We start from the raw sequence: 7762 nt of genomic DNA, 5'->3' as shown, positions 1-7762 counted from the left end.
TGACCTGTTAGCTTAGTTGGTTAAAATGCAGTGTTGTAACACCAAGGTCAAGGGTTTGGAACCCTGGACTGGCCAGTTGCCAAAAAAAAAAAAAAAAGAAAGGAAAAAAAAGAAAACATCATTGAATATCTTTATTGATCTGGTATACACAATGATTTCTAAAGAAAATACAAAAGGCACTGGTCACATAAAAAAAGAAGATATGTACCTTTTTAAAATCAAGAATTTATTTTCATTAAAAGATATGATTAAGAGGATAAAAAGTCAAGGTACAGATAGGAGACCTACAGATATCTGACATAGCTATGTGTGACTTATTTATATCTGATATATACATAAATATGTATATGGCTACATATATATGTATACATCTGTATCTAACATATATATCTATAACTGACAAATGAGTCATATCAAAAAGGTTTAAAAATCTCCTACTAATCAATAAACAACCCAACAAAACAGAAAAAAAACTTGAACAGGAACTTGAAAAAGTAGATATTCAAATGGCTAATAAGCACATGAAGAAGTACTCAACATTGTTAGTCATGAGAGAAATGCAAATTAAAACCCTTAAGAAGTTTCTAATACACCTACCACGAAACTAAAATTATACAAGGATTGATAAACTTAGAGTCAATTAACAAATCACTGTGGACCAAGCCCCTCAAAACAGAGGCAGATTTGGTGAACCAAGGCCACTGCCTGTGGTAATAACCTCAGTTCACCTAGATCCTTTCTTGAAGAACAATATTAATCTCCTGATTCAAGAGGCCCCTCTAGCCAGGACAGAGCACAGAAGGAAAGTGTAACTGCAGGGCAGGGCAATGCCACACGAAGTTTAGAAGTTGCAATTTAGTCCTCAGCACAAGATGGCAGCGTCACTAACATTGAGAGCTCGAAATAGATCCTGGAGCATCTTTACTAATGCAGCTTAATGGCGGTAGCCCAGATGTCGCTGCTTGGGAGCGGGGGGAGGACCCATCCTTGGGGAACGGAGCTGCCTTTGGGACGATCAGATGGCACCAGGTACTGATCCCAGTCATGCCTTACCTGGATGAGAGCTGGCAGGGGGAGCTCAGCTTGGAGGTCATATTGCCAAAGGCTGCAACAGGGGACCGAGCGGAAACTCGTCTGGATCCCGGAATAACTTGGACTCAATTTCACGTTTCTGAGATAATGTTTTCTCTCTCTTTTCTGTGTTTTTTCCCAATTCTCTTTTCCTCTCTTCTTCCTGTTCTCCTTCCCACACAACTCTGCGGGCTCTCTCTTCAGCTTCACAGCGTTCAGGGCGTTTTTTAATGCGTTTCCTCAGCGGCTGAAGATGATGCTCGAAAGTCTCACCTGCTGATGCCGGAGGACAAACCCTTTCCTTGCCGCAGCCTCTCTCCTCAGTTTCCTCAACTTCTCCAAAGCCCGAAGAATATCCACCTTTCTTTTGGTGTCTGCTTGTTTTTTCCTCACTCCAGACAATACACCATCAGCGGCGGCTCTGAGCTCCAGCTCCCGCTCCTTCTCCTCCAGCTCCCGCACGCACTTGACCTTCCAGCGGTCAGTCTCCTGCTCGCGCTCCGCTGCCCGCTCGGCATCGCGTTTCCGGGCCCTCTCGCGAAGCCGCAGCCGGCGGCGCCGGACCCTGTCCAGCCTCCGCCGCGCCTCGCCCACATAGGCTGCCTGAGGTCGGTGCGCAGCGGCGCGGCCTGGGCAGGCGGTGAGGCCGGGGCAGGCGGTGAGGCCCGGGCAGGCGGTGAGGCCCGGGCAGGCGGTGAGGCCCGGGCAGGCGGTGAGGCCGGGGCAGGCGGTGAGGCCCGGGCAGGCGGTAAGGCCCGGGCAGGTGGTGAGGCCCGGGCAGGCGGTGAGGCCCAGGCAGGCGGTAAGGCCGGGGCAAGCGGTGAGGCCGGTGCAGGCGGTGAGGCCCGGGTAGGCGGTGAGGCCCAGGCAGGCGGTGAGGCCGGGGCAGGCGGTGAGGCCGGGGCAGGCGGTGAGGCCCGGGCAGGCGGTAAGGCCGGGGCAGGCGGTGAGGCCCGGGCAGTCGGTGAGGCCCGGGCAGGCGGTGAGGCCCGGGCAGGCGGTGAGGCCCGGGCAGGCGGTGAGGCCCGGGCAGGCGGTGAGGCCCGGGCATGCACGAGCAGAGCCTGGCTCAGGCCGCGCAGCCGCGCGCGCAGTCCGCCTAGGCTGGGCCCAGCGGGCGGGCGTTGGGGCACCGGGCAGCCCGACCGCCGCGGGGTCCCGAACGCCGCCTCCAGCCACTGCCGGTCACGCAGGCGCTGAAGGGCCGCGTCCCCGAGCTCATCGGATGGCGCCGGCGCCTCAGGCCAGCGCGGGCTCCGGGGCGGTCCTGGGCCGGGAAGCGGCAGCCGCGGGCGCTCCCCGGCGTCGTTCCCCGGGAAGGGACGGCACTGGAGCGGGGGCGGAGGCAGCGGCGGCGGCGGCACCGGAGAGAAGGCGCCACCGGAGAGAAGGCGCCACCGGAGAGAAGGCGCCGCCGCCGCCGCCGCTGCCGCGGGTGGCATCCGCTGGGGCCCGAGGCTGCAGAGCCAGCGGAGGCTGGAGGAAGGGGGCGGAGGCCCCCGGAAAAGCGCCGGGTCGCTGAGGGAGAGGCGGCGGGAAAGCCGGGGAGGGCCGCGGCGGTGGCGGAGGATTGATCATATAACATGTCAGGAGTTTTTGTTTGGGTTTGGTTTTTACCAATTATTTTGTTATTTATATTTCAAGAAAACTAAATAAATTTCATTTTTATTTAAAAAAAATAAATTAAATAAAAGGATTCATAATACCAAGTGTTGACAAAGATCTAGAACAACTACAACTTTCATACATTTTTAGTGGGAATGTAACTTGGCACAAACACTTGGGAAAATTTGTTGGCAGTATATTGTAAAGTATAATATTCACAATACCCTGCAATATAAAAATTCCACTTGTAGCTGTCTATCCACGAGAAATGAGTGTACATGTTTACCAAAAGACATGTACAAGAATGTTCATAGCAGCTTTACACACAAGAGCCAAAACCTGGAAACAACCCAAATGTCCATCAACAGGAAGCTATATAAATATAGTTATATTCATATAATAGAATACTAGTCAGCAATATTAAGAATAAACTGCAGCTATATGCAACAACATGGATAAATCTCATAGACGTAATATCGAACAAAAGAAGGCAGCCACAAAAGAATACATTCTGTACATTCACAAAAAACTGAATAGGAAAATCCAGTCTATGGTGATAGGTACTAATAGAGATTCTCTATGGAAAGAGTATTAACTGGGAGGAAGAATAAGGGCAAATTCTAGAGTCCTGGAAATGTTCTGGTCTGGATCTAAGTGGTGGTTACTTGGGTATATACATATGTAAAAGGTTACTGAGCTTTTCTCTTAATATTCATTCATTTTATAGTATGTAAACAATACCTCAGTTAAAAGGTTAAAAGAAGGTTATCAAGTATAAATGCTTTTTTCCCTGTTTTCTAACTGCCACAAAGTTAGCATTTTCCATATTCTCAAGTTGCCACATGGAAGTCCACTGTTCAAAATGACAGAAGAGCTTAGGTTATAATGGCAAATGTGTCCTAAAAAAAGTCATAGTTTATTAAAGATGGGAAAATCTTAGTAGTTGGTGTGTTAGTCTGTTTCTATTGCTTATAACAACATACCCGAAACTGGGTAATTTATAAGAAAATGATATTTATTGTTTACAGTTTTGGAGGCTGAGAAATCCAAAGGCCAGTAAACACATTTGGTGAAGGCCTTGCTGGTGGTGACAGTGATCCAGGGGTCTCACATTGCAAGATGATGGAAGCAGAGAGAGCCGAGAGAGACAGACTTTTCTCTTAAAGCCCCCAGAACCACACCCCTGACCACCATTATTAATCCATTCAGTACAGCACTGCCCTACAATCTAATCACCACTTCAAGGCCCCACCTTTTAATTACCATAATAGGACTTCCCAGCCTCTCTACACTGTCACAGTGGGGACTAAGTTCTGGGGGGACATTCAGCCCAAGTCAGTTGGTTATAAAAATACAAACAAATCAGCACCAACTTCTCCCCAACTAAGCACTCTACCAAGACTTGCTCCCAAGATGAAGCAAGCTAACCATGTGTGGCTCTGCTTATAATTACTATTTACTTCATTTGCATATATATATATATTTTTCATTTTAATGTCGTTAATGTGGGGAAGGGTCCTCTGCAAAGGCAACTAGGAATGCAATATTTTAAATTCAGCCTTTACTGAAACCTTAACCTACTTGGGTACTTGGCATATCTTATCTCTATGATTCAAAGAAAGTAAACATTCTAGAGTTTCTCCTCCTGATTTTGTCTGTTTCTCCCTTAGCCCTGGTAACCTATTTACATTCCCCTGAATTCACACATTTTCTCTCCAGTAATTAACCCTGATACACTGTCCTCTCCTGTTCTTCTGACCAAGACTACTAGTTCAACAAAGAGCATCTGTGACAAGCCATCTCAGGGCCAGCAGCTCTGAACGGGTGAATAACACTGAATCACACAATCCATCTCTGACCAGCTCATAATGAGAGACAAGATTGCAAACCCAGGAGGGGGGAGAAACAGAAAAGGGGATTTAAAAATACTATTCACCAATTATGTAAGAATCACATGTTCAATAGATCAGTTACTTTCTATGAATCCTTTTGCAAAATAAAGATATATATAAATACACACACAATCACTCTCTAATTTATCTCTTTTATATAGCGTTTTCCAATTATATGACTCATCAATACAACTGATAGGTCATATCTAGAACTGACAATATTGTAATGGCCAAAGTATTAGCACACTTTCTACTTTTAGACAAATATTAAATATTGCCTGTCTACTCAGTACAAAAAGAATACAATATTTATAATTTTTAAAAATCCTGCTAATTGAGTCTTTGTTACAATTTATGCATTGCCTCAGAGTCCCTAAAGAGGATCTGGTTTCACTGAGATTGATTTCAACACAAAACTCTGAAATCAGATAATCCCCACCCAGATGCTACCATACTGTTGCTCTGGGGTTAAGGATTTATCTTTGGGGGCTGTGACCATTCTCCAATTTACGGAAGTACATGTTGTCAGTCAGGCAAAGATGAAGTGCAAAGAACATTAGTAGATTCTGTGTGTATTTATTCTTGAACTTTTCCTCTCCTTGGCTGATCAAATTGATCTTGTCTAAATTTAGATCAAAAACAAGTTGAATTAAAATAGAGATCAAGGAGGTTAATGAAATAGTGATTTTTATGAGCTAAGATTCTCTGTGTGTTCTATGCCCCCTAATTCATTTACTAAACCATATTTTAGAAATGCAAGTGAAGGAGGCCCAAGAATTACTGGTTTCCTGAATTTAAGCACAAAAACCCACTCTTCAAACTTTTGCCACTCTCAAGGAAAAACGGGTGGTCTTGGAATATAAACTGAACTACAGAGAGCTTAAGAAATGACAGGTGCCAAACAAACTAAAGGAACATGAAGAAATGGGAAAATAAAGCTGTGGAAGAAAAAAAGCTAAACAATAAAGATGGTATCACTAAAATAAATATGATATTTAAAGAGTAGCTTACAAAAGTACTTAGTTGGGATTACGCGCCTGCAAACAGGTTTAGCGCTCTCCTGAAATGCGGGAGGCTCCTTAACTCTTGTATAAACAGAAACCAGCTGTAACTCTAGGTCAGCGCGCATTAACATGAGCCACTTCTGAACCAGCCGCGCCCAGGCCCCAGGCCCTGCTGTGAAGGCCCCGGCGGAGGTCAGGGCTCCGTCCGCGTGACGTCCCTTCCAGCGCTCCTCCAAGCCATGCTGTGCCTCCGGATTTGCCTCGAAAGGCACTCCAAAAATTGAACGGAGAAATCCCAAGCAAGCTGCCCGAATTTGCCTGTATAGTCTTGTTCTACATTACATAAAGGACCAGACAAATCAAATTGGTGGTTTTTGGTTTCCGCCCGCCCTGGATGCCCTTGACATTATGACCGCAGAGGATTCCAGCACAGCCGTGAGCAGCGACCCGGCCGCCGCCTGCTTGTCCAAGGTGCCCGAGGGCGTGGCGGGCGCGCCCAACGAGGCGGCGGCGCTGCTGGTGCTGCTGGAGCGCAGGGGCTACACATGGTGCAGGAGAACGGGCAGCGCAAGTGCCGCCCGGCTGGGAGGGCGCGCACCCGCAGCGCGGCTGCGAGGTCTTCGTGGGCAAGATCCCGCGCGACGTGTACGAGGACGAGCTGGTGCCCGTGTTCCAGACGGTGGGCCGCATCTACGAGCTGCGCCTATGATGGACTTCGACGGCAAGGACCACGGCTTCGCCTTCGTCCAGTACGAGAGCCACCGCGCTGCCGCCATGGCGCGCCGCAAGCTCATGCCCTGCCGCATCCAGCTGCGGGGCCACCAGATCGCCGTGGACTGGGTCGAGCCCGAGATCGACGTGGACGAGGACGTGATGGAGACCGTGAAGATCCTGTACGTGCGCAACCTCATGATCGAGACCACTGAGGACACCATCAAGAAGAGCTTCGGCCAGTTCAACCCCGGCTGCGTGGAGCGCGTCAAGAAGATCGGCGACTACGCCTTCGTGCACTTCAGCAGCCGCGAGGACGCCGTGCACGCCATGAACAACCTCAGCGGCACCGAGCTGGAGGGCTCGTACCTCGAGGTCACGCTCGCCAAGCCCGTGGACAAGGAGCAGTGCTCCCGCTCCCAGAAGGCGGCCAAGGGCGGCGGCGCGGCGGCGGCGGCGGCGCCACAGCCCAGCTACGTGGACTCGTGCGACCCCTGCACGCTGGCCTCCTACGGCTACCCCTACAACGCGCTCATCGGGCCAAGCAGGGACTACTTCGTGAAAGCAGGCAGCACAAGAGGCCGAGGGCGAGGTGCAGCCTGCAACAGAGCCCCAGGGCACAGGGGTTCCTACCTCGGGGGATATTCTGCTGGCCATGGTACATGTAGCCGATATCACGAAGGGAAAGGAAAGCAGCAAGAAAAAGGATGTGAACTTGTGCCGAAATTGGAAGTCTCTGCCGTTAATCCAGTTGCCATTAAACCTGGTACAGTGGCCATCCCTGCCATTGGACCCCAGTATTCCATGTTTCAGGCAGCCCCAGCCCCTAAAATGATTGAAGATGGCAAAATCCACACAATGGAGCACATGATCAGCCCTATTGCTGTGCATCCAGACCCAGCCAGTGCCGCTGCAGCTGCTGCCGCCGCCGCTGCCGCCACTGCTGTCATTCCTGCCGTGTCCACGCCACCACCTTTCCAGGGCCGCCCAATAACTCCTGTGTACACGGTGGCTCCAAACGTTCAGAGAATCCCCGCTGCCGCGATCTACGGGGCCAGTTACGTGCCGTTTGCTGCTCCGGCCACAGCCACGATCGCCACACTGCAGAAGAACGCCGCAGCGGCCGCCGCCGTGTACGGAGGGTACGCAGGCTACATACCTCAGGCCTTCCCGGCTGCTGCTATCCGGGTCCCCATTCCCGACGTCTACCAGACTTCCTGAGGGCAAGAGCTGAGACAAACCACAAAAACACCACTGAAGGAACGCTTTATTTATGAAGAAAGAACGTGTTGGATTAGCACACGCATGAAACCTGAATGTGAAGAATAGTTATTAACTATCATGCGGAAATATTTTATATACATGAAGTTTTCACTAGTTTTTTAAGACTATTTTCACCTTAGCAGGCCTTTGTTCATACATTTCTAAGAGACTTGCAATGGTTCGTGCCTTGATACCATCTTTTAAAAATTTGTATAC

At 49.5% G+C, this 7762-nt stretch overlaps 2 pseudogenes; one reads left to right on the top strand and one right to left on the bottom strand.

Moving 5' to 3' along the window:
* Positions 1-463: 463 nt before the first annotated feature.
* On the bottom strand, positions 464-2649 carry LOC134378265 (programmed cell death protein 7-like; annotated as a pseudogene).
* Positions 2650-5980: 3331 nt separating this feature from the next.
* LOC134378264 (RNA-binding protein 47-like) lies at positions 5981-7504 on the top strand (annotated as a pseudogene).
* The last annotated feature ends 258 nt before the right edge of the window (positions 7505-7762 follow it).

The sequence above is a fragment of the Cynocephalus volans genome, chromosome 5 (genome assembly GCF_027409185.1).
Source record: "Cynocephalus volans isolate mCynVol1 chromosome 5, mCynVol1.pri, whole genome shotgun sequence".
In the NCBI taxonomy this organism is placed as follows: Eukaryota; Metazoa; Chordata; class Mammalia; order Dermoptera; family Cynocephalidae; genus Cynocephalus; species Cynocephalus volans.
The sequence above is the reverse complement of the archived record's forward strand: the minus strand, read 5'-3'. Positions and strand labels throughout refer to the sequence as shown.